This window comes from Pleuronectes platessa, chromosome 11 (assembly GCF_947347685.1).
Source record: "Pleuronectes platessa chromosome 11, fPlePla1.1, whole genome shotgun sequence".
In the NCBI taxonomy this organism is placed as follows: Eukaryota; Metazoa; Chordata; class Actinopteri; order Pleuronectiformes; family Pleuronectidae; genus Pleuronectes; species Pleuronectes platessa.
In genome coordinates this window covers 23,399,107-23,419,871 of record NC_070636.1, presented here as the reverse complement: position 1 = coordinate 23,419,871, position 20,765 = coordinate 23,399,107, and the positions used below count along the sequence as shown (strand labels likewise).

Below are 20,765 nucleotides of genomic sequence, written 5' to 3'. Positions count from 1 at the left end.
GACTTTATCAATTTTCTTGTCTCCAGCCCTTTTATTCCCCTAGCAAAACAGAGAAAACCTCGATGAAAATCAGCCAGGTAAGCCCTGGCCATCTCTGATAAATCACCACAAAAGCCCAAAGACATAACAACTTTGTCTCAGAGACAACAGAAACTGCTGTAAAGTCGGAAAAATCAGCATACAGGCAGTACAAGAATTTCTAGCAAACATTACCTATCAAAACAGTAAACTTGGAACAGGAGTGAACCCGTATATTTGCTGTAAAATTATACTTCTACCACAATCAGTGGCATTAGTGAGTGCATTGTGTCGGGAGCACAATATATCTACAACAAAGACTATAAAATAGGCCCAGTGTCAGGCTCTTATTGCAATTGAACATAATGATCAGGGGAGAGCGCGGACGCAGTCCCCCACTACCACAAATTATGCAGTCGAGATTCCCACATTTTGGGTATTCGCAAGGGTCAGCACAACCGAAGTGCAATGGCTGAGCCTCGCCCTGGGTGAACCACCTTCATGATCATGGTTTCTCCCCTGCCAGGTAAGTATGAGTTGGACGCATTGGAGACAGGCCCTTGTTCCTTAGACACAGTTGTTTGGATCATGGTGCCTCCCATGCATATTCACAGAATCCAAAGGCCTTCAGTATCACATCAAACCGTTTTGGTAAAGGAATTGTTGAAGTGAAGCAAACAATTCTGTGAAATGACATCTAATGACTTTATCAATTTTCTTGTCTCCAGCCCTTTTATTCCCCTAGCAAAACAGAGAAAACCTCTGTGAAAAGCAACCAGGTAAGCCCTGTCCGTCTCTGATAAATCACCACAAAAGCCCAAAGACCTAACAACTTTGTCTCAGAGACAACAGACACTGCTTTAAAGTCGGAAAAATCAGCATACAGGCAGTACAAGAATTTCTAGCAAACATTACCTATCAAAACAGTAAACTTGGAACAGGAGTGAACCCGTATATTTGCTGTAAAATTATACTTCTACCACAATCAGTGGCATTAGTGAGTGCATTGTGTCGGGAGCACAAAATATCAACAACAAAGACTATAAAATAGGCCCAGTGTCAGGCTCTTATTGCAATTGAACATAATCATCAGGGGAGAGCGCGGACGCAGTCCCCCACTACCACAAATTATGCAGTCGAGATTCCCACATTTGGGGAATTCGCACGGGTCAGCACAACCGAAGTGCAATGGCTGAGCCTCGCCCTGGGTGAACCACCTTCATGATCATGGTTTCTCCCCTGCCAGGTAAGTATGAGTTGGACGCATTGGAGACAGGCCCTTGTTCCTTAGACACAGTTGTTTGGCTCATGGTGCCCTCATGCATATTCACAGAATCCAAAGGCCTTCAGTATCACATCAAACCGTTTTGGTAAAGGACTTGTTGAAGTGAAGAAAACAATTCTGTGAAATGACATCTAATGACTTTATACATTTTCTTGTCTCCAGCCCTTTTATTCCCCTAGCAAAACAGAGAAAACCTTGATGAAAATCAGCCAGGTAAGCCCTGGCCATCTCTGATAAATCACTACAAAAGCCCATAGACATAACAACTTTGTCTCAGAGACAACAGAAACTGCTCTAAAGTCGGAAAAATCAGCATACAGGCAGTACAAGAATTTCTAGCAAACATTACTTATCAAAACAGTAAACTTGGAACAGTAATGAACCTGTCTATTTGCTGTAAAATTATACTTCTACCACAATCAGTGGCATTGGTGAGTGCATTGTGTCAGGAGCACAAAATATCTACAACAAAGCCTATAAAATAGGCCCAGTGTCAGGCTCTTATTGCAATTGAACATAATGATCAGGGGAGAGCGCGGACGCAGTCCCCCACTACCACAAATTATGCAGTCGAGATTCCCACATTTGGGGAATTCGCACGGGTCAGCACAACCGAAGTGCAGTGGCTGAGCCTCGCCCTGGGTGAACCACCTTCATGATCGTGGTTTCTCCCCTGCCAGGTAAGTATGAGTTGGACGTATTGGAGACAGGCCCTTGTTCCTTAGACACAGTTGTTTGGATCATGGTGCCTCCCATGCATATTCACAGAATCCAAAGGCCTTCAGTATCAAATCAAACCGTTTTGGTAAAGGACTTGTTGAAGTGAAGCAAACAATTCTGTGAAATGACATCTAATGACTTTATAAATTTTCTTGTCTCCAGCCCTTTTATTCCCCTAGCAAAACAGAGAAAACCTTGATGAAAATCAGCCAGGTAAGCCCTGGCCATCTCTGATAAATCACTACAAAAGCCCATAGACATAACAACTTTGTCTCAGAGACAACAGAAACTGCTCTAAAGTCGGAAAAATCAGCATACAGGCAGTACAAGAATTTCTAGCAAACATTACTTATCAAAACAGTAAACTTGGAACAGTAATGAACCTGTCTATTTGCTGTAAAATTATACTTCTACCACAATCAGTGGCATTGGTGAGTGCATTGTGTCAGGAGCACAAAATATCTACAACAAAGCCTATAAAATAGGCCCAGTGTCAGGCACTTATTGCAATTGAACATAATGATCAGGGGAGAGCGCGGACGCAGTCCCCCACTACCACAAATTATGCAGTCGAGATTCCCACATTTGGGGAATTCGCACGGGTCAGCACAACCGAAGTGCAATGGCTGAGCCTCGCCCTGGGTGAACCACCTTCATGATCATGGTTTCTCCCCTGCCAGGTAAGTATGAGTTTGACCCATTGGAGACAGGCCCTTGTTCCTTAGACACAGTTGTTTGGCTCATGGTGCCTCCCATGAATATTCACAGAATCCAAAGGCCTTCAGTATCACATCAAACCGTTTTGGTAAAGGACTTGTTGAAGTGAAGCAAACAAATCTGTGAAATGACATCTAATGACTTTATACATTTTCTTGTCTCCAGCCCTTTTATTCCCCTAGCAAAACAGAGAAAACCTCGATGAAAATCAGCCAGGTAAGCCCTGGCCATCTCTGATAAATCACCACAAAAGCCCAAAGACATAACAACTTTGTCTCAGAGACAACAGAAACTGCTGTAAAGTCGGAAAAATCAGCATACAGGCAGTACAAGAATTTCTAGCAAACATTACCTATCAAAACAGTAAACTTGAAACAGGAGTGAACCCGTATATTTGCTGTAAAAATATACTTCTACCACAATCAGTGGCATTAGTGAGTGCATTGTGTCGGGAGCACAAAATATCTACAACAAAGACTATAAAATAGGCCCAGTGTCAGGCTCTTATTGCAATTGAACATAATGATCAGGGGAGAGCGCGGACGCAGTCCCCCACTACCACAAATTATGCAGTCGAGATTCCCACATTTGGGGAATTCGCAAGGGTCAGCACAACCGAAGTGCAATGGCTGAGCCTCGCCCTGGGTGAACCACCTTCATGATCATGGTTTCTCCCCTGCCAGGTAAGTATGAGTTTGACGCATTGGAGACAGGCCCTTGTTCCTTAGACACAGTTGTTTGGCTCATGGTGCCTCCCATGCATATTCACAGAATCCAAAGGCCTTCAGTATCACATCAAACCGTTTTGGTAAAGGACTTGTTGAAGTGAAGCAAACAAATCTGTGAAATGACATCTAATGACTTTATCAATTTTCTTGTCTCCAGCCCTTTTATTCCCCTAGCAAAACAGAGAAAACCTCGATGAAAATCAGCCAGGTAAGCCCTGGCCATCTCTGATAAATCACCACAAAAGCCCAAAGACATAACAACTTTGTCTCAGAGACAACAGAAACTGCTTTAAAGTCGGAAAAATCAGCATACAGGCAGTACAAGAATTTCTAGCAAACATTACCTATCAAAACAGTAAACTTGGAACAGGAGTGAACCCGTATATTTGCTGTAAAATTATACTTCTACCACAATCAGTGGCATTAGTGAGTGCATTGTGTCGGGAGCACAAAATGTCTACAACAAAAACTATAAAATAGGCCCAGTGTCAGGCTCTTATTGCAATTGAACATAATGATCAGGGGAGAGCGCGGACGCAGTCCCCCACTAGCACAAATTATGCAGTCGAGATTCCCACATTTGGGGAATTCGCAAGGGTCAGCACAACCGAAGTGCCATGGCTGAGCCTCGCCCTGGGTGAACCACCTTCATGATCATGGTTTCTCCCCTGCCAGGTAAGTATGAGTTGGACGCATTGGAGACAGGCCCTTGTTCCTTAGACACAGTTGTTTGGATCATGGTGCCTCCCATGCATATTCACAGAATCCAAAGGCCTTCAGTATCACATCAAACCGTTTTGGTAAAGGACTTGTTGAAGTGAAGCAAACAATTCTGTGAAATGACATCTAATGACTTTATAAATTTTCTTGTCTCCAGCCCTTTTATTCCCCTAGCAAAACAGAGAAAACCTTGATGAAAATCAGCCAGGTAAGCCCTGGCCATCTCTGATAAATCACTACAAAAGCCCATAGACATAACAACTTTGTCTCAGAGACAACAGAAACTGCTCTAAAGTCGGAAAAATCAGCATACAGGCAGTACAAGAATTTCTAGCAAACATTACTTATCAAAACAGTAAACTTGGAACAGTAATGAACCTGTCTATTTGCTGTAAAATTATACTTCTACCACAATCAGTGGCATTGGTGAGTGCATTGTGTCAGGAGCACAAAATATCTACAACAAAGCCTATAAAATAGGCCCAGTGTCAGGCTCTTATTGCAATTGAACATAATGATCAGGGGAGAGCGCGGACGCAGTCCCCCACTACCACAAATTATGCAGTCGAGATTCCCACATTTGGGGAATTCGCACGGGTCAGCACAACCGAAATGCAATGGCTGAGCCTCGCCCTGGGTGAACCACCTTCATGATCATGGTTTCTCCCCTGCCAGGTAAGTATGAGTTGGACGCATTGGAGACAGGCCCTTGTTCCTTAGACACAGTTGTTTGGCTCATGGTGCCCTCATGCATATTCACAGAATCCAAAGGCCTTCAGTATCACATCAAACCGTTTTGGTAAAGGACTTGTTGAAGTGAAGAAAACAATTCTGTGAAATGACATCTAATAACTTTATAAATTTTCTTGTCTCCAGCCCTTTTATTCCCCTAGCAAAACAGAGAAAACCTCGATGAAAATCAGCCAGGTAGGCCCTGGCCATCTCTGATAAATCACTACAAAAGCCCATAGACATAACAACTTTGTCTCAGAGACAACAGAAACTGCTGTAAAGTCGGAAAAATCAGCATACAGGCAGTACAAGAATTTCTAGCAAACATTACCTATCAAAACAGTAAACTTGGAACAGGAGTGAACCCGTATATTTGCTGTAAAATTATACTTCTACCACAATCAGTGGCATTAGTGAGTGCATTGTGTCGGGAGCACAAAATATCTACAACAAAGACTATAAAATAGGCCCAGTGTCAGGCTCTTATTGCAATTGAACATAATGATCAGGGGAGAGCGCGGACGCAGTCCCCCACTACCACAAATTATGCAGTCGAGATTCCCACATTTGGGGAATTCGCACGGGTCAGCACAACCGAAGTGCAATGGCTGAGCCTCGCCCTGGGTGAACCACCTTCATGATCATGGTTTCTCCCCTGCCAGGTAAGTATGAGTTGGACGCATTGGAGACAGGCCCTTGTTCCTTAGACACAGTTGTTTGGCTCATGGTGCCCTCATGCATATTCACAGAATCCAAAGGCCTTCAGTATCACATCAAACCGTTTTGGTAAAGGACTTGTTGAAGTGAAGAAAACAATTCTGTGAAATGACATCTAATGACTTTATAAATTTTCTTGTCTCCAGCCCTTTTATTCCCCTAGCAAAACAGAGAAAACCTCGATGAAAATCAGCCAGGTAAGCCCTGGCCATCTCTGATAAATCACTACAAAAGCCCATACACATAACAACTTTGTCTCAGAGACAACAGAAACTGCTCTAAAGTCGGAAAAATCAGCATACAGGCAGTACAAGAATTTCTAGCAAACATTACTTATCAAAACAGTAAACTTGGAACAGTAATGAACCTGTCTATTTGCTGTAAAATTATACTTCTACCACAATCAGTGGCATTGGTGAGTGCATTGTGTCAGGAGCACAAAATATCTACAACAAAGCCTATAAAATAGGCCCAGTGTCAGGCTCTTATTGCAATTGAACATAATGATCAGGGGAGAGCGCAGACGCAGTCCCCCACTACCACAAATTATGCAGTCGAGATTCCCACATTTGGGGAATTCGCACGGGTCAGCACAACCGAAGTGCAATGGCTGAGCCTCGCCCTGGGTGAACCACCTTCATGATCATGGTTTCTCCCCTGCCAGGTAAGTATGAGTTGGACGCATTGGAGACAGGCCCTTGTTCCTTAGACACAGTTGTTTGGCTCATGGTGCCTCCCATGCATATTCACAGAATCCAAAGGCCTTCAGTATCACATCAAACCGTTTTGGTAAAGGACTTGTTGAAGTGAAGCAAACAAATCTGTGAAATGACATCTAATGACTTTATCAATTTTCTTGTCTCCAGCCCTTTTATTCCCCTAGCAAAACAGAGAAAACCTCGATGAAAATCAGCCAGGTAAGCCCTGGCCATCTCTGATAAATCACCACAAAAGCCCAAAGACATAACAACTTTGTCTCAGAGACAACAGAAACTGCTGTAAAGTCGGAAAAATCAGCATACAGGCAGTACAAGAATTTCTAGCAAACATTACCTATCAAAACAGTAAACTTGGAACAGGAGTGAACCCGTATATTTGCTGTAAAATTATACTTCTACCACAATCAGTGGCATTAGTGAGTGCATTGTGTCGGGAGCACAATATATCTACAACAAAGACTATAAAATAGGCCCAGTGTCAGGCTCTTATTGCAATTGAACATAATGATCAGGGGAGAGCGCGGACGCAGTCCCCCACTACCACAAATTATGCAGTCGAGATTCCCACATTTTGGGTATTCGCAAGGGTCAGCACAACCGAAGTGCAATGGCTGAGCCTCGCCCTGGGTGAACCACCTTCATGATCATGGTTTCTCCCCTGCCAGGTAAGTATGAGTTGGACGCATTGGAGACAGGCCCTTGTTCCTTAGACACAGTTGTTTGGATCATGGTGCCTCCCATGCATATTCACAGAATCCAAAGGCCTTCAGTATCACATCAAACCGTTTTGGTAAAGGAATTGTTGAAGTGAAGCAAACAATTCTGTGAAATGACATCTAATGACTTTATCAATTTTCTTGTCTCCAGCCCTTTTATTCCCCTAGCAAAACAGAGAAAACCTCTGTGAAAAGCAACCAGGTAAGCCCTGTCCGTCTCTGATAAATCACCACAAAAGCCCAAAGACCTAACAACTTTGTCTCAGAGACAACAGACACTGCTTTAAAGTCGGAAAAATCAGCATACAGGCAGTACAAGAATTTCTAGCAAACATTACCTATCAAAACAGTAAACTTGGAACAGGAGTGAACCCGTATATTTGCTGTAAAATTATACTTCTACCACAATCAGTGGCATTAGTGAGTGCATTGTGTCGGGAGCACAAAATATCAACAACAAAGACTATAAAATAGGCCCAGTGTCAGGCTCTTATTGCAATTGAACATAATCATCAGGGGAGAGCGCGGACGCAGTCCCCCACTACCACAAATTATGCAGTCGAGATTCCCACATTTGGGGAATTCGCACGGGTCAGCACAACCGAAGTGCAATGGCTGAGCCTCGCCCTGGGTGAACCACCTTCATGATCATGGTTTCTCCCCTGCCAGGTAAGTATGAGTTGGACGCATTGGAGACAGGCCCTTGTTCCTTAGACACAGTTGTTTGGCTCATGGTGCCCTCATGCATATTCACAGAATCCAAAGGCCTTCAGTATCACATCAAACCGTTTTGGTAAAGGACTTGTTGAAGTGAAGAAAACAATTCTGTGAAATGACATCTAATGACTTTATACATTTTCTTGTCTCCAGCCCTTTTATTCCCCTAGCAAAACAGAGAAAACCTTGATGAAAATCAGCCAGGTAAGCCCTGGCCATCTCTGATAAATCACTACAAAAGCCCATAGACATAACAACTTTGTCTCAGAGACAACAGAAACTGCTCTAAAGTCGGAAAAATCAGCATACAGGCAGTACAAGAATTTCTAGCAAACATTACTTATCAAAACAGTAAACTTGGAACAGTAATGAACCTGTCTATTTGCTGTAAAATTATACTTCTACCACAATCAGTGGCATTGGTGAGTGCATTGTGTCAGGAGCACAAAATATCTACAACAAAGCCTATAAAATAGGCCCAGTGTCAGGCTCTTATTGCAATTGAACATAATGATCAGGGGAGAGCGCGGACGCAGTCCCCCACTACCACAAATTATGCAGTCGAGATTCCCACATTTGGGGAATTCGCACGGGTCAGCACAACCGAAGTGCAGTGGCTGAGCCTCGCCCTGGGTGAACCACCTTCATGATCGTGGTTTCTCCCCTGCCAGGTAAGTATGAGTTGGACGTATTGGAGACAGGCCCTTGTTCCTTAGACACAGTTGTTTGGATCATGGTGCCTCCCATGCATATTCACAGAATCCAAAGGCCTTCAGTATCAAATCAAACCGTTTTGGTAAAGGACTTGTTGAAGTGAAGCAAACAATTCTGTGAAATGACATCTAATGACTTTATAAATTTTCTTGTCTCCAGCCCTTTTATTCCCCTAGCAAAACAGAGAAAACCTTGATGAAAATCAGCCAGGTAAGCCCTGGCCATCTCTGATAAATCACTACAAAAGCCCATAGACATAACAACTTTGTCTCAGAGACAACAGAAACTGCTCTAAAGTCGGAAAAATCAGCATACAGGCAGTACAAGAATTTCTAGCAAACATTACTTATCAAAACAGTAAACTTGGAACAGTAATGAACCTGTCTATTTGCTGTAAAATTATACTTCTACCACAATCAGTGGCATTGGTGAGTGCATTGTGTCAGGAGCACAAAATATCTACAACAAAGCCTATAAAATAGGCCCAGTGTCAGGCACTTATTGCAATTGAACATAATGATCAGGGGAGAGCGCGGACGCAGTCCCCCACTACCACAAATTATGCAGTCGAGATTCCCACATTTGGGGAATTCGCACGGGTCAGCACAACCGAAGTGCAATGGCTGAGCCTCGCCCTGGGTGAACCACCTTCATGATCATGGTTTCTCCCCTGCCAGGTAAGTATGAGTTTGACCCATTGGAGACAGGCCCTTGTTCCTTAGACACAGTTGTTTGGCTCATGGTGCCTCCCATGAATATTCACAGAATCCAAAGGCCTTCAGTATCACATCAAACCGTTTTGGTAAAGGACTTGTTGAAGTGAAGCAAACAAATCTGTGAAATGACATCTAATGACTTTATACATTTTCTTGTCTCCAGCCCTTTTATTCCCCTAGCAAAACAGAGAAAACCTCGATGAAAATCAGCCAGGTAAGCCCTGGCCATCTCTGATAAATCACCACAAAAGCCCAAAGACATAACAACTTTGTCTCAGAGACAACAGAAACTGCTGTAAAGTCGGAAAAATCAGCATACAGGCAGTACAAGAATTTCTAGCAAACATTACCTATCAAAACAGTAAACTTGAAACAGGAGTGAACCCGTATATTTGCTGTAAAAATATACTTCTACCACAATCAGTGGCATTAGTGAGTGCATTGTGTCGGGAGCACAAAATATCTACAACAAAGACTATAAAATAGGCCCAGTGTCAGGCTCTTATTGCAATTGAACATAATGATCAGGGGAGAGCGCGGACGCAGTCCCCCACTACCACAAATTATGCAGTCGAGATTCCCACATTTGGGGAATTCGCAAGGGTCAGCACAACCGAAGTGCAATGGCTGAGCCTCGCCCTGGGTGAACCACCTTCATGATCATGGTTTCTCCCCTGCCAGGTAAGTATGAGTTTGACGCATTGGAGACAGGCCCTTGTTCCTTAGACACAGTTGTTTGGCTCATGGTGCCTCCCATGCATATTCACAGAATCCAAAGGCCTTCAGTATCACATCAAACCGTTTTGGTAAAGGACTTGTTGAAGTGAAGCAAACAAATCTGTGAAATGACATCTAATGACTTTATCAATTTTCTTGTCTCCAGCCCTTTTATTCCCCTAGCAAAACAGAGAAAACCTCGATGAAAATCAGCCAGGTAAGCCCTGGCCATCTCTGATAAATCACCACAAAAGCCCAAAGACATAACAACTTTGTCTCAGAGACAACAGAAACTGCTTTAAAGTCGGAAAAATCAGCATACAGGCAGTACAAGAATTTCTAGCAAACATTACCTATCAAAACAGTAAACTTGGAACAGGAGTGAACCCGTATATTTGCTGTAAAATTATACTTCTACCACAATCAGTGGCATTAGTGAGTGCATTGTGTCGGGAGCACAAAATGTCTACAACAAAAACTATAAAATAGGCCCAGTGTCAGGCTCTTATTGCAATTGAACATAATGATCAGGGGAGAGCGCGGACGCAGTCCCCCACTAGCACAAATTATGCAGTCGAGATTCCCACATTTGGGGAATTCGCAAGGGTCAGCACAACCGAAGTGCCATGGCTGAGCCTCGCCCTGGGTGAACCACCTTCATGATCATGGTTTCTCCCCTGCCAGGTAAGTATGAGTTGGACGCATTGGAGACAGGCCCTTGTTCCTTAGACACAGTTGTTTGGATCATGGTGCCTCCCATGCATATTCACAGAATCCAAAGGCCTTCAGTATCACATCAAACCGTTTTGGTAAAGGACTTGTTGAAGTGAAGCAAACAATTCTGTGAAATGACATCTAATGACTTTATACATTTTCTTGTCTCCAGCCCTTTTATTCCCCTAGCAAAACAGAGAAAACCTTGATGAAAATCAGCCAGGTAAGCCCTGGCCATCTCTGATAAATCACTACAAAAGCCCATAGACATAACAACTTTGTCTCAGAGACAACAGAAACTGCTCTAAAGTCGGAAAAATCAGCATACAGGCAGTACAAGAATTTCTAGCAAACATTACTTATCAAAACAGTAAACTTGGAACAGTAATGAACCTGTCTATTTGCTGTAAAATTATACTTCTACCACAATCAGTGGCATTGGTGAGTGCATTGTGTCAGGAGCACAAAATATCTACAACAAAGCCTATAAAATAGGCCCAGTGTCAGGCTCTTATTGCAATTGAACATAATGATCAGGGGAGAGCGCGGACGCAGTCCCCCACTACCACAAATTATGCAGTCGAGATTCCCACATTTGGGGAATTCGCACGGGTCAGCACAACCGAAATGCAATGGCTGAGCCTCGCCCTGGGTGAACCACCTTCATGATCATGGTTTCTCCCCTGCCAGGTAAGTATGAGTTGGACGCATTGGAGACAGGCCCTTGTTCCTTAGACACAGTTGTTTGGCTCATGGTGCCCTCATGCATATTCACAGAATCCAAAGGCCTTCAGTATCACATCAAACCGTTTTGGTAAAGGACTTGTTGAAGTGAAGAAAACAATTCTGTGAAATGACATCTAATAACTTTATAAATTTTCTTGTCTCCAGCCCTTTTATTCCCCTAGCAAAACAGAGAAAACCTCGATGAAAATCAGCCAGGTAGGCCCTGGCCATCTCTGATAAATCACTACAAAAGCCCATAGACATAACAACTTTGTCTCAGAGACAACAGAAACTGCTGTAAAGTCGGAAAAATCAGCATACAGGCAGTACAAGAATTTCTAGCAAACATTACCTATCAAAACAGTAAACTTGGAACAGGAGTGAACCCGTATATTTGCTGTAAAATTATACTTCTACCACAATCAGTGGCATTAGTGAGTGCATTGTGTCGGGAGCACAAAATATCTACAACAAAGACTATAAAATAGGCCCAGTGTCAGGCTCTTATTGCAATTGAACATAATGATCAGGGGAGAGCGCGGACGCAGTCCCCCACTACCACAAATTATGCAGTCGAGATTCCCACATTTGGGGAATTCGCACGGGTCAGCACAACCGAAGTGCAATGGCTGAGCCTCGCCCTGGGTGAACCACCTTCATGATCATGGTTTCTCCCCTGCCAGGTAAGTATGAGTTGGACGCATTGGAGACAGGCCCTTGTTCCTTAGACACAGTTGTTTGGCTCATGGTGCCCTCATGCATATTCACAGAATCCAAAGGCCTTCAGTATCACATCAAACCGTTTTGGTAAAGGACTTGTTGAAGTGAAGAAAACAATTCTGTGAAATGACATCTAATGACTTTATAAATTTTCTTGTCTCCAGCCCTTTTATTCCCCTAGCAAAACAGAGAAAACCTCGATGAAAATCAGCCAGGTAGGCCCTGGCCATCTCTGATAAATCACTACAAAAGCCCATAGACATAACAACTTTGTCTCAGAGACAACAGAAACTGCTGTAAAGTCGGAAAAATCAGCATACAGGCAGTACAAGAATTTCTAGCAAACATTACCTATCAAAACAGTAAACTTGGAACAGGAGTGAACCCGTATATTTGCTGTAAAATTATACTTCTACCACAATCAGTGGCATTAGTGAGTGCATTGTGTCGGGAGCACAAAATATCTACAACAAAGACTATAAAATAGGCCCAGTGTCAGGCTCTTATTGCAATTGAACATAATGATCAGGGGAGAGCGCGGACGCAGTCCCCCAGTAGCACAAATTATGCAGTCGAGATTCCCACATTTGGGGAATTCGCAAGGGTCAGCACAACCGAAGTGCCATGGCTGAGCCTCGCCCTGGGTGAACCACCTTCATGATCATGGTTTCTCCCCTGCCAGGTAAGTATGAGTTGGACGCATTGGAGACAGGCCCTTGTTCCTTAGACACAGTTGTTTGGATCATGGTGCCTCCCATGCATATTCACAGAATCCAAAGGCCTTCAGTATCACATCAAACCGTTTTGGTAAAGGACTTGTTGAAGTGAAGCAAACAATTCTGTGAAATGACATCTAATGACTTTATACATTTTCTTGTCTCCAGCCCTTTTATTCCCCTAGCAAAACAGAGAAAACCTTGATGAAAATCAGCCAGGTAAGCCCTGGCCATCTCTGATAAATCACTACAAAAGCCCATAGACATAACAACTTTGTCTCAGAGACAACAGAAACTGCTCTAAAGTCGGAAAAATCAGCATACAGGCAGTACAAGAATTTCTAGCAAACATTACTTATCAAAACAGTAAACTTGGAACAGTAATGAACCTGTCTATTTGCTGTAAAATTATACTTCTACCACAATCAGTGGCATTGGTGAGTGCATTGTGTCAGGAGCACAAAATATCTACAACAAAGCCTATAAAATAGGCCCAGTGTCAGGCTCTTATTGCAATTGAACATAATGATCAGGGGAGAGCGCGGACGCAGTCCCCCACTACCACAAATTATGCAGTCGAGATTCCCACATTTGGGGAATTCGCACGGGTCAGCACAACCGAAATGCAATGGCTGAGCCTCGCCCTGGGTGAACCACCTTCATGATCATGGTTTCTCCCCTGCCAGGTAAGTATGAGTTGGACGCATTGGAGACAGGCCCTTGTTCCTTAGACACAGTTGTTTGGCTCATGGTGCCCTCATGCATATTCACAGAATCCAAAGGCCTTCAGTATCACATCAAACCGTTTTGGTAAAGGACTTGTTGAAGTGAAGAAAACAATTCTGTGAAATGACATCTAATAACTTTATAAATTTTCTTGTCTCCAGCCCTTTTATTCCCCTAGCAAAACAGAGAAAACCTCGATGAAAATCAGCCAGGTAGGCCCTGGCCATCTCTGATAAATCACTACAAAAGCCCATAGACATAACAACTTTGTCTCAGAGACAACAGAAACTGCTGTAAAGTCGGAAAAATCAGCATACAGGCAGTACAAGAATTTCTAGCAAACATTACCTATCAAAACAGTAAACTTGGAACAGGAGTGAACCCGTATATTTGCTGTAAAATTATACTTCTACCACAATCAGTGGCATTAGTGAGTGCATTGTGTCGGGAGCACAAAATATCTACAACAAAGACTATAAAATAGGCCCAGTGTCAGGCTCTTATTGCAATTGAACATAATGATCAGGGGAGAGCGCGGACGCAGTCCCCCACTACCACAAATTATGCAGTCGAGATTCCCACATTTGGGGAATTCGCACGGGTCAGCACAACCGAAGTGCAATGGCTGAGCCTCGCCCTGGGTGAACCACCTTCATGATCATGGTTTCTCCCCTGCCAGGTAAGTATGAGTTGGACGCATTGGAGACAGGCCCTTGTTCCTTAGACACAGTTGTTTGGCTCATGGTGCCCTCATGCATATTCACAGAATCCAAAGGCCTTCAGTATCACATCAAACCGTTTTGGTAAAGGACTTGTTGAAGTGAAGAAAACAATTCTGTGAAATGACATCTAATGACTTTATAAATTTTCTTGTCTCCAGCCCTTTTATTCCCCTAGCAAAACAGAGAAAACCTCGATGAAAATCAGCCAGGTAAGCCCTGGCCATCTCTGATAAATCACTACAAAAGCCCATACACATAACAACTTTGTCTCAGAGACAACAGAAACTGCTCTAAAGTCGGAAAAATCAGCATACAGGCAGTACAAGAATTTCTAGCAAACATTACTTATCAAAACAGTAAACTTGGAACAGTAATGAACCTGTCTATTTGCTGTAAAATTATACTTCTACCACAATCAGTGGCATTGGTGAGTGCATTGTGTCAGGAGCACAAAATATCTACAACAAAGCCTATAAAATAGGCCCAGTGTCAGGCTCTTATTGCAATTGAACATAATGATCAGGGGAGAGCGCAGACGCAGTCCCCCACTACCACAAATTATGCAGTCGAGATTCCCACATTTGGGGAATTCGCACGGGTCAGCACAACCGAAGTGCAATGGCTGAGCCTCGCCCTGGGTGAACCACCTTCATGATCATGGTTTCTCCCCTGCCAGGTAAGTATGAGTTGGACGCATTGGAGACAGGCCCTTGTTCCTTAGACACAGTTGTTTGGCTCATGGTGCCTCCCATGCATATTCACAGAATCCAAAGGCCTTCAGTATCACATCAAACCGTTTTGGTAAAGGACTTGTTGAAGTGAAGCAAACAAATCTGTGAAATGACATCTAATGACTTTATCAATTTTCTTGTCTCCAGCCCTTTTATTCCCCTAGCAAAACAGAGAAAACCTCGATGAAAATCAGCCAGGTAAGCCCTGGCCATCTCTGATAAATCACCACAAAAGCCCAAAGACATAACAACTTTGTCTCAGAGACAACAGAAACTGCTGTAAAGTCGGAAAAATCAGCATACAGGCAGTACAAGAATTTCTAGCAAACATTACCTATCAAAACAGTAAACTTGGAACAGGAGTGAACCCGTATATTTGCTGTAAAATTATACTTCTACCACAATCAGTGGCATTAGTGAGTGCATTGTGTCGGGAGCACAAAATATCTACAACAAAGACTATAAAATAGGCCCAGTGTCAGGCTCTTATTGCAATTGAACATAATGATCAGGGGAGAGCGCGGACGCAGTCCCCCACTACCACAAATTATGCAGTCGAGATTCCCACATTTGGGGTATTCGCAAGGGTCAGCACAACCGAAGTGCAATGGCTGAGCCTCGCCCTGGGTGAACCACCTTCATGATCATGGTTTCTCCCCTGCCAGGTAAGTATGAGTTGGACGCATTGGAGACAGGCCCTTGTTCCTTAGACACAGTTGTTTGGATCATGGTGCCTCCCATGCATATTCACAGAATCCAAAGGCCTTCAGTATCACATCAAACCGTTTTGGTAAAGGAATTGTTGAAGTGAAGCAAACAATTCTGTGAAATGACATCTAATGACTTTATCAATTTTCTTGTCTCCAGCCCTTTTATTCCCCTAGCAAAACAGAGAAAACCTCTGTGAAAAGCAACCAGGTAAGCCCTGTCCGTCTCTGATAAATCACCACAAAAGCCCAAAGACCTAACAACTTTGTCTCAGAGACAACAGACACTGCTTTAAAGTCGGAAAAATCAGCATACAGGCAGTACAAGAATTTCTAGCAAACATTACCTATCAAAACAGTAAACTTGGAACAGGAGTGAACCCGTATATTTGCTGTAAAATTATACTTCTACCACAATCAGTGGCATTAGTGAGTGCATTGTGTCGGGAGCACAAAATATCAACAACAAAGACTATAAAATAGGCCCAGTGTCAGGCTCTTATTGCAATTGAACATAATCATCAGGGGAGAGCGCGGACGCAGTCCCCCACTACCACAAATTATGCAGTCGAGATTCCCACATTTGGGGAATTCGCACGGGTCAGCACAACCGAAGTGCAATGGCTGAGCCTCGCCCTGGGTGAACCACCTTCATGATCATGGTTTATCCCCTGCCAGGTAAGTATGAGTTGGACGCATTGGAGACAGGCCCTTGTTCCTTAGACACAGTTGTTTGGCTCATGGTGCCCTCATGCATATTCACAGAATCCAAAGGCCTTCAGTATCACATCAAACCGTTTTGGTAAAGGACTTGTTGAAGTGAAGCAAACAATTCTGTGAAATGACATCTAATGACTTTATACATTTTCTTGTCTCCAGCCCTTTTATTCCCCTAGCAAAACAGAGAAAACCTTGATGAAAATCAGCCAGGTAAGCCCTGGCCATCTCTGATAAATCACTACAAAAGCCCATAGACATAACAACTTTGTCTCAGAGACAACAGAAACTGCTCTAAAGTCGGAAAAATCAGCATACAGGCAGTACAAGAATTTCTAGCAAACATTACTTATCAAAACAGTAAACTTGGAACAGTAATGAACCTGTCTATTTGCTGTAAAATTATACTTCTACCACAATCAGTGGCATTGGTGAGTGCATTGTGTCAGGAGCACAAAATATCTACAACAAAGCCTATAAAATAGGCCCAGTGTCAGGCTCTTATTGCAATTGAACATAATGATCAGGGGAGAGCGCGGACGCAGTCCCCCACTACCACAAATTATGCAGTCGAGATTCCCACATTTGGGGAATTCGCACGGGTCAGCACAACCGAAGTGCAGTGGCTGAGCCTCGCCCTGGGTGAACCACCTTCATGATCGTGGTTTCTCCCCTGCCAGGTAAGTATGAGTTGGACGCATTGGAGACAGGCCCTTGTTCCTTAGACACAGTTGTTTGGATCATGGTGCCTCCCATGCATATTCACAGAATCCAAAGGCCTTCAGTATCAAATCAAACCGTTTTGGTAAAGGACTTGTTGAAGTGAAGCAAACAATTCTGTGAAATGACATCTAATGACTTTATAAATTTTCTTGTCTCCAGCCCTTTTATTCCCCTAGCAAAACAGAGAAAACCTTGATGAAAATCAGCCAGGTAAGCCCTGGCCATCTCTGATAAATCACTACAAAAGCCCATAGACATAACAACTTTGTCTCAGAGACAACAGAAACTGCTCTAAAGTCGGAAAAATCAGCATACAGGCAGTACAAGAATTTCTAGCAAACATTACTTATCAAAACAGTAAACTTGGAACAGTAATGAACCTGTCTATTTGCTGTAAAATTATACTTCTACCACAATCAGTGGCATTGGTGAGTGCATTGTGTCAGGAGCACAAAATATCTACAACAAAGCCTATAAAATAGGCCCAGTGTCAGGCACTTATTGCAATTGAACATAATGATCAGGGGAGAGCGCGGACGCAGTCCCCCACTACCACAAATTATGCAGTCGAGATTCCCACATTTGGGGAATTCGCACGGGTCAGCACAACCGAAGTGCAATGGCTGAGCCTCGCCCTGGGTGAACCATCTTCATGATCATGGTTTCTCCCCTGCCAGGTAAGTATGAGTTGGACGCATTGGAGACAGGCCCTTGTTCCATAGACACAGTTGTTTGGCTCATGGTGCCCTCATGCATATTCACAGAATCCAAAGGCCTTCAGTATCACATCAAACCGTTTTGGTAAAGGACTTGTTGAAGTGAAGCAAACAATTCTGTGAAATGACATCTAATGACTTTATAAATTTTCTTGTCTCCAGCCCTTTTATTCCCCTAGCAAAACAGAGAAAACCTCGATGAAAATCAGCCAGGTAAGCCCTGGCCATCTCTGATAAATCACCACAAAAGCCCATAGACATAACAACTTTGTCTCAGAGACAACAGAAACTGCTGTAAAGTCGGAAAAATCAGCATACAGGCAGTACAAGAATTTCTAGCAAACATTACCTATCAAAACAGTAAACTTGGAACAGGAGTGAACCCGTATATTTGCTGTAAAATTATACTTCTACCACAATCAGTGGCATTAGTGAGTGCATTGTGTCGGGAGCACAAAATATCTACAACAAAGACTATAAAATAGGCCCAGTGTCAGGCTCTTATTGCAATTGAACATAATGATCAGGGGAGAGCGCGGACGCAGTCCCCCACTACCACAAATTATGCAGTCGAGATTCCCACATTTGGGGTATTCGCAAGGGTCAGCACAACCGAAGTGCAATGGCTGAGCCTCGCCCTGGGTGAACCACCTTCATGATCATGGTTTCTCCCCTGCCAGGTAAGTATGAGTTGGACGCATTGGAGACAGGCCCTTGTTCCTTAGACACAGTTGTTTGGATCATGGTGCCTCCCATGCATATTCACAGAATCCAAAGGCCTTCAGTATCACATCAAACCGTTTTGGTAAAGGAATTGTTGAAGTGAAGCAAACAATTCTGTGAAATGACATCTAATGACTTTATCAATTTTCTTGTCTCCAGCCCTTTTATTCCCCTAGCAAAACAGAGAAAACCTCTGTGAAAAGCAACCAGGTAAGCCCTGTCCGTCTCTGATAAATCACCACAAAAGCCCAAAGACCTAACAACTTTGTCTCAGAGACAACAGACACTGCTTTAAAGTCGGAAAAATCAGCATACAGGCAGTACAAGAATTTCTAGCAAACATTACCTATCAAAACAGTAAACTTGGAACAGGAGTGAACCCGTATATTTGCTGTAAAATTATACTTCTACCACAATCAGTGGCATTAGTGAGTGCATTGTGTCGGGAGCACAAAATATCAACAACAAAGACTATAAAATAGGCCCAGTGTCAGGCTCTTATTGCAATTGAACATAATCATCAGGGGAGAGCGCGGACGCAGTCCCCCACTACCACAAATTATGCAGTCGAGATTCCCACATTTGGGGAATTCGCACGGGTCAGCACAACCGAAGTGCAATGGCTGAGCCTCGCCCTGGGTGAACCACCTTCATGATCATGGTTTATCCCCTGCCAGGTAAGTATGAGTTGGACGCATTGGAGACAGGCCCTTGTTCCTTAGACACAGTTGTTTGGCTCATGGTGCCCTCATGCATATTCACAGAATCCAAAGGCCTTCAGTATCACATCAAACCGTTTTGGTAAAGGACTTGTTGAAGTGAAGCAAACAATTCTGTGAAATGACATCTAATGACTTTATACATTTTCTTGTCTCCAGCCCTTTTATTCCCCTAGCAAAACAGAGAAAACCTTGATGAAAATCAGCCAGGTAAGCCCTGGCCATCTCTGATAAATCACTACAAAAGCCCATAGACATAACAACTTTGTCTCAGAGACAACAGAAACTGCTCTAAAGTCGGAAAAATCAGCATACAGGCAGTACAAGAATTTCTAGCAAACATTACTTATCAAAACAGTAAACTTGGAACAGTAATGAACCTGTCTATTTGCTGTAAAATTATACTTCTACCACAATCAGTGGCATTGGTGAGTGCATTGTGTCAGGAGCACAAAATATCTACAACAAAGCCTATAAAATAGGCCCAGTGTCAGGCTCTTATTGCAATTGAACATAATGATCAGGGGAGAGCGCGGACGCAGTCCCCCACTACCACAAATTATGCAGTCGAGATTCCCACATTTGGGGAATTCGCACGGGTCAGCACAACCGAAGTGCAGTGGCTGAGCCTCGCCCTGGGTGAACCACCTTCATGATCGTGGTTTCTCCCCTGCCAGGTAAGTATGAGTTGGACGCATTGGAGACAGGCCCTTGTTCCTTAGACACAGTTGTTTGGATCATGGTGCCTCCCATGCATATTCACAGAATCCAAAGGCCTTCAGTATCAAATCAAACCGTTTTGGTAAAGGACTTGTTGAAGTGAAGCAAACAATTCTGTGAAATGACATCTAATGACTTTATAAATTTTCTTGTCTCCAGCCCTTTTATTCCCCTAGCAAAACAGAGAAAACCTTGATGAAAATCAGCCAGGTAAGCCCTGGCCATCTCTGATAAATCACTACAAAAGCCCATAGACATAACAACTTTGTCTCAGAGACAACAGAAACTGCTCTAAAGTCGGAAAAATCAGCATACAGGCAGTACAAGAATTTCTAGCAAACATTACTTATCAAAACAGTAAACTTGGAACAGTAATGAACCTGTCTATTTGCTGTAAAATTATACTTCTACCACAATCAGTGGCATTGGTGAGTGCATTGTGTCAGGAGCACAAAATATCTACAACAAAGCCTATAAAATAGGCCCAGTGTCAGGCACTTATTGCAATTGAACATAATGATCAGGGGAGAGCGCGGACGCAGTCCCCCACTACCACAAATTATGCAGTCGAGATTCCCACATTTGGGGAATTCGCACGGGTCAGCACAACCGAAGTGCAATGGCTGAGCCTCGCCCTGGGTGAACCATCTTCATGATCATGGTTTCTCCCCTGCCAGGTAAGTATGAGTTGGACGCATTGGAGACAGGCCCTTGTTCCATAGACACAGTTGTTTGGCTCATGGTGCCCT

General features: G+C 43.4%; 29 non-coding genes across 29 annotated transcripts; all 29 read right to left on the bottom strand.

Moving 5' to 3' along the window:
- Positions 1 to 388: 388 nt before the first annotated feature.
- LOC128452659 (U1 spliceosomal RNA) lies at positions 389 to 552 on the bottom strand. The gene has a single exon (XR_008341148.1). It is a non-coding gene; the product is annotated as a U1 spliceosomal RNA (small nuclear RNA).
- A 556-nt stretch (positions 553 to 1,108) lies between these two features.
- LOC128452587 (U1 spliceosomal RNA) lies at positions 1,109 to 1,272 on the bottom strand. Its single transcript, XR_008341077.1, has one exon. It is a non-coding gene; the product is annotated as a U1 spliceosomal RNA (small nuclear RNA).
- A 555-nt stretch (positions 1,273 to 1,827) lies between these two features.
- Positions 1,828 to 1,991, bottom strand: LOC128452672 (U1 spliceosomal RNA). Its single transcript, XR_008341160.1, has one exon. It is a non-coding gene; the product is annotated as a U1 spliceosomal RNA (small nuclear RNA).
- A 556-nt stretch (positions 1,992 to 2,547) lies between these two features.
- LOC128452585 (U1 spliceosomal RNA) lies at positions 2,548 to 2,711 on the bottom strand. Its single transcript, XR_008341075.1, has one exon. It is a non-coding gene; the product is annotated as a U1 spliceosomal RNA (small nuclear RNA).
- A 556-nt stretch (positions 2,712 to 3,267) lies between these two features.
- On the bottom strand, positions 3,268 to 3,431 carry LOC128452789 (U1 spliceosomal RNA). Its single transcript, XR_008341275.1, has one exon. It is a non-coding gene; the product is annotated as a U1 spliceosomal RNA (small nuclear RNA).
- Positions 3,432 to 3,987: 556 nt separating this feature from the next.
- Positions 3,988 to 4,151, bottom strand: LOC128452663 (U1 spliceosomal RNA). Its single transcript, XR_008341151.1, has one exon. It is a non-coding gene; the product is annotated as a U1 spliceosomal RNA (small nuclear RNA).
- A 556-nt stretch (positions 4,152 to 4,707) lies between these two features.
- LOC128452675 (U1 spliceosomal RNA) lies at positions 4,708 to 4,871 on the bottom strand. The gene has a single exon (XR_008341163.1). It is a non-coding gene; the product is annotated as a U1 spliceosomal RNA (small nuclear RNA).
- Positions 4,872 to 5,426: 555 nt separating this feature from the next.
- Positions 5,427 to 5,590, bottom strand: LOC128452584 (U1 spliceosomal RNA). The gene has a single exon (XR_008341074.1). It is a non-coding gene; the product is annotated as a U1 spliceosomal RNA (small nuclear RNA).
- Positions 5,591 to 6,145: 555 nt separating this feature from the next.
- Positions 6,146 to 6,309, bottom strand: LOC128452651 (U1 spliceosomal RNA). The gene has a single exon (XR_008341140.1). It is a non-coding gene; the product is annotated as a U1 spliceosomal RNA (small nuclear RNA).
- A 556-nt stretch (positions 6,310 to 6,865) lies between these two features.
- Positions 6,866 to 7,029, bottom strand: LOC128452658 (U1 spliceosomal RNA). The gene has a single exon (XR_008341147.1). It is a non-coding gene; the product is annotated as a U1 spliceosomal RNA (small nuclear RNA).
- A 556-nt stretch (positions 7,030 to 7,585) lies between these two features.
- On the bottom strand, positions 7,586 to 7,749 carry LOC128452583 (U1 spliceosomal RNA). Its single transcript, XR_008341073.1, has one exon. It is a non-coding gene; the product is annotated as a U1 spliceosomal RNA (small nuclear RNA).
- Positions 7,750 to 8,304: 555 nt separating this feature from the next.
- LOC128452671 (U1 spliceosomal RNA) lies at positions 8,305 to 8,468 on the bottom strand. The gene has a single exon (XR_008341159.1). It is a non-coding gene; the product is annotated as a U1 spliceosomal RNA (small nuclear RNA).
- A 556-nt stretch (positions 8,469 to 9,024) lies between these two features.
- On the bottom strand, positions 9,025 to 9,188 carry LOC128452582 (U1 spliceosomal RNA). Its single transcript, XR_008341072.1, has one exon. It is a non-coding gene; the product is annotated as a U1 spliceosomal RNA (small nuclear RNA).
- A 556-nt stretch (positions 9,189 to 9,744) lies between these two features.
- LOC128452777 (U1 spliceosomal RNA) lies at positions 9,745 to 9,908 on the bottom strand. Its single transcript, XR_008341264.1, has one exon. It is a non-coding gene; the product is annotated as a U1 spliceosomal RNA (small nuclear RNA).
- Positions 9,909 to 10,464: 556 nt separating this feature from the next.
- Positions 10,465 to 10,628, bottom strand: LOC128452662 (U1 spliceosomal RNA). Its single transcript, XR_008341150.1, has one exon. It is a non-coding gene; the product is annotated as a U1 spliceosomal RNA (small nuclear RNA).
- Positions 10,629 to 11,184: 556 nt separating this feature from the next.
- Positions 11,185 to 11,348, bottom strand: LOC128452674 (U1 spliceosomal RNA). The gene has a single exon (XR_008341162.1). It is a non-coding gene; the product is annotated as a U1 spliceosomal RNA (small nuclear RNA).
- Positions 11,349 to 11,903: 555 nt separating this feature from the next.
- On the bottom strand, positions 11,904 to 12,067 carry LOC128452581 (U1 spliceosomal RNA). Its single transcript, XR_008341071.1, has one exon. It is a non-coding gene; the product is annotated as a U1 spliceosomal RNA (small nuclear RNA).
- A 555-nt stretch (positions 12,068 to 12,622) lies between these two features.
- On the bottom strand, positions 12,623 to 12,786 carry LOC128452792 (U1 spliceosomal RNA). The gene has a single exon (XR_008341278.1). It is a non-coding gene; the product is annotated as a U1 spliceosomal RNA (small nuclear RNA).
- A 556-nt stretch (positions 12,787 to 13,342) lies between these two features.
- On the bottom strand, positions 13,343 to 13,506 carry LOC128452673 (U1 spliceosomal RNA). Its single transcript, XR_008341161.1, has one exon. It is a non-coding gene; the product is annotated as a U1 spliceosomal RNA (small nuclear RNA).
- Positions 13,507 to 14,061: 555 nt separating this feature from the next.
- On the bottom strand, positions 14,062 to 14,225 carry LOC128452579 (U1 spliceosomal RNA). The gene has a single exon (XR_008341069.1). It is a non-coding gene; the product is annotated as a U1 spliceosomal RNA (small nuclear RNA).
- A 555-nt stretch (positions 14,226 to 14,780) lies between these two features.
- On the bottom strand, positions 14,781 to 14,944 carry LOC128452650 (U1 spliceosomal RNA). The gene has a single exon (XR_008341139.1). It is a non-coding gene; the product is annotated as a U1 spliceosomal RNA (small nuclear RNA).
- A 556-nt stretch (positions 14,945 to 15,500) lies between these two features.
- On the bottom strand, positions 15,501 to 15,664 carry LOC128452563 (U1 spliceosomal RNA). Its single transcript, XR_008341054.1, has one exon. It is a non-coding gene; the product is annotated as a U1 spliceosomal RNA (small nuclear RNA).
- A 556-nt stretch (positions 15,665 to 16,220) lies between these two features.
- On the bottom strand, positions 16,221 to 16,384 carry LOC128452758 (U1 spliceosomal RNA). The gene has a single exon (XR_008341245.1). It is a non-coding gene; the product is annotated as a U1 spliceosomal RNA (small nuclear RNA).
- A 555-nt stretch (positions 16,385 to 16,939) lies between these two features.
- On the bottom strand, positions 16,940 to 17,103 carry LOC128452670 (U1 spliceosomal RNA). Its single transcript, XR_008341158.1, has one exon. It is a non-coding gene; the product is annotated as a U1 spliceosomal RNA (small nuclear RNA).
- Positions 17,104 to 17,659: 556 nt separating this feature from the next.
- Positions 17,660 to 17,823, bottom strand: LOC128452646 (U1 spliceosomal RNA). The gene has a single exon (XR_008341135.1). It is a non-coding gene; the product is annotated as a U1 spliceosomal RNA (small nuclear RNA).
- A 555-nt stretch (positions 17,824 to 18,378) lies between these two features.
- LOC128452561 (U1 spliceosomal RNA) lies at positions 18,379 to 18,542 on the bottom strand. The gene has a single exon (XR_008341052.1). It is a non-coding gene; the product is annotated as a U1 spliceosomal RNA (small nuclear RNA).
- A 556-nt stretch (positions 18,543 to 19,098) lies between these two features.
- LOC128452757 (U1 spliceosomal RNA) lies at positions 19,099 to 19,262 on the bottom strand. The gene has a single exon (XR_008341244.1). It is a non-coding gene; the product is annotated as a U1 spliceosomal RNA (small nuclear RNA).
- A 555-nt stretch (positions 19,263 to 19,817) lies between these two features.
- Positions 19,818 to 19,981, bottom strand: LOC128452669 (U1 spliceosomal RNA). Its single transcript, XR_008341157.1, has one exon. It is a non-coding gene; the product is annotated as a U1 spliceosomal RNA (small nuclear RNA).
- A 556-nt stretch (positions 19,982 to 20,537) lies between these two features.
- Positions 20,538 to 20,701, bottom strand: LOC128452645 (U1 spliceosomal RNA). Its single transcript, XR_008341134.1, has one exon. It is a non-coding gene; the product is annotated as a U1 spliceosomal RNA (small nuclear RNA).
- Positions 20,702 to 20,765: the final 64 nt, after the last annotated feature.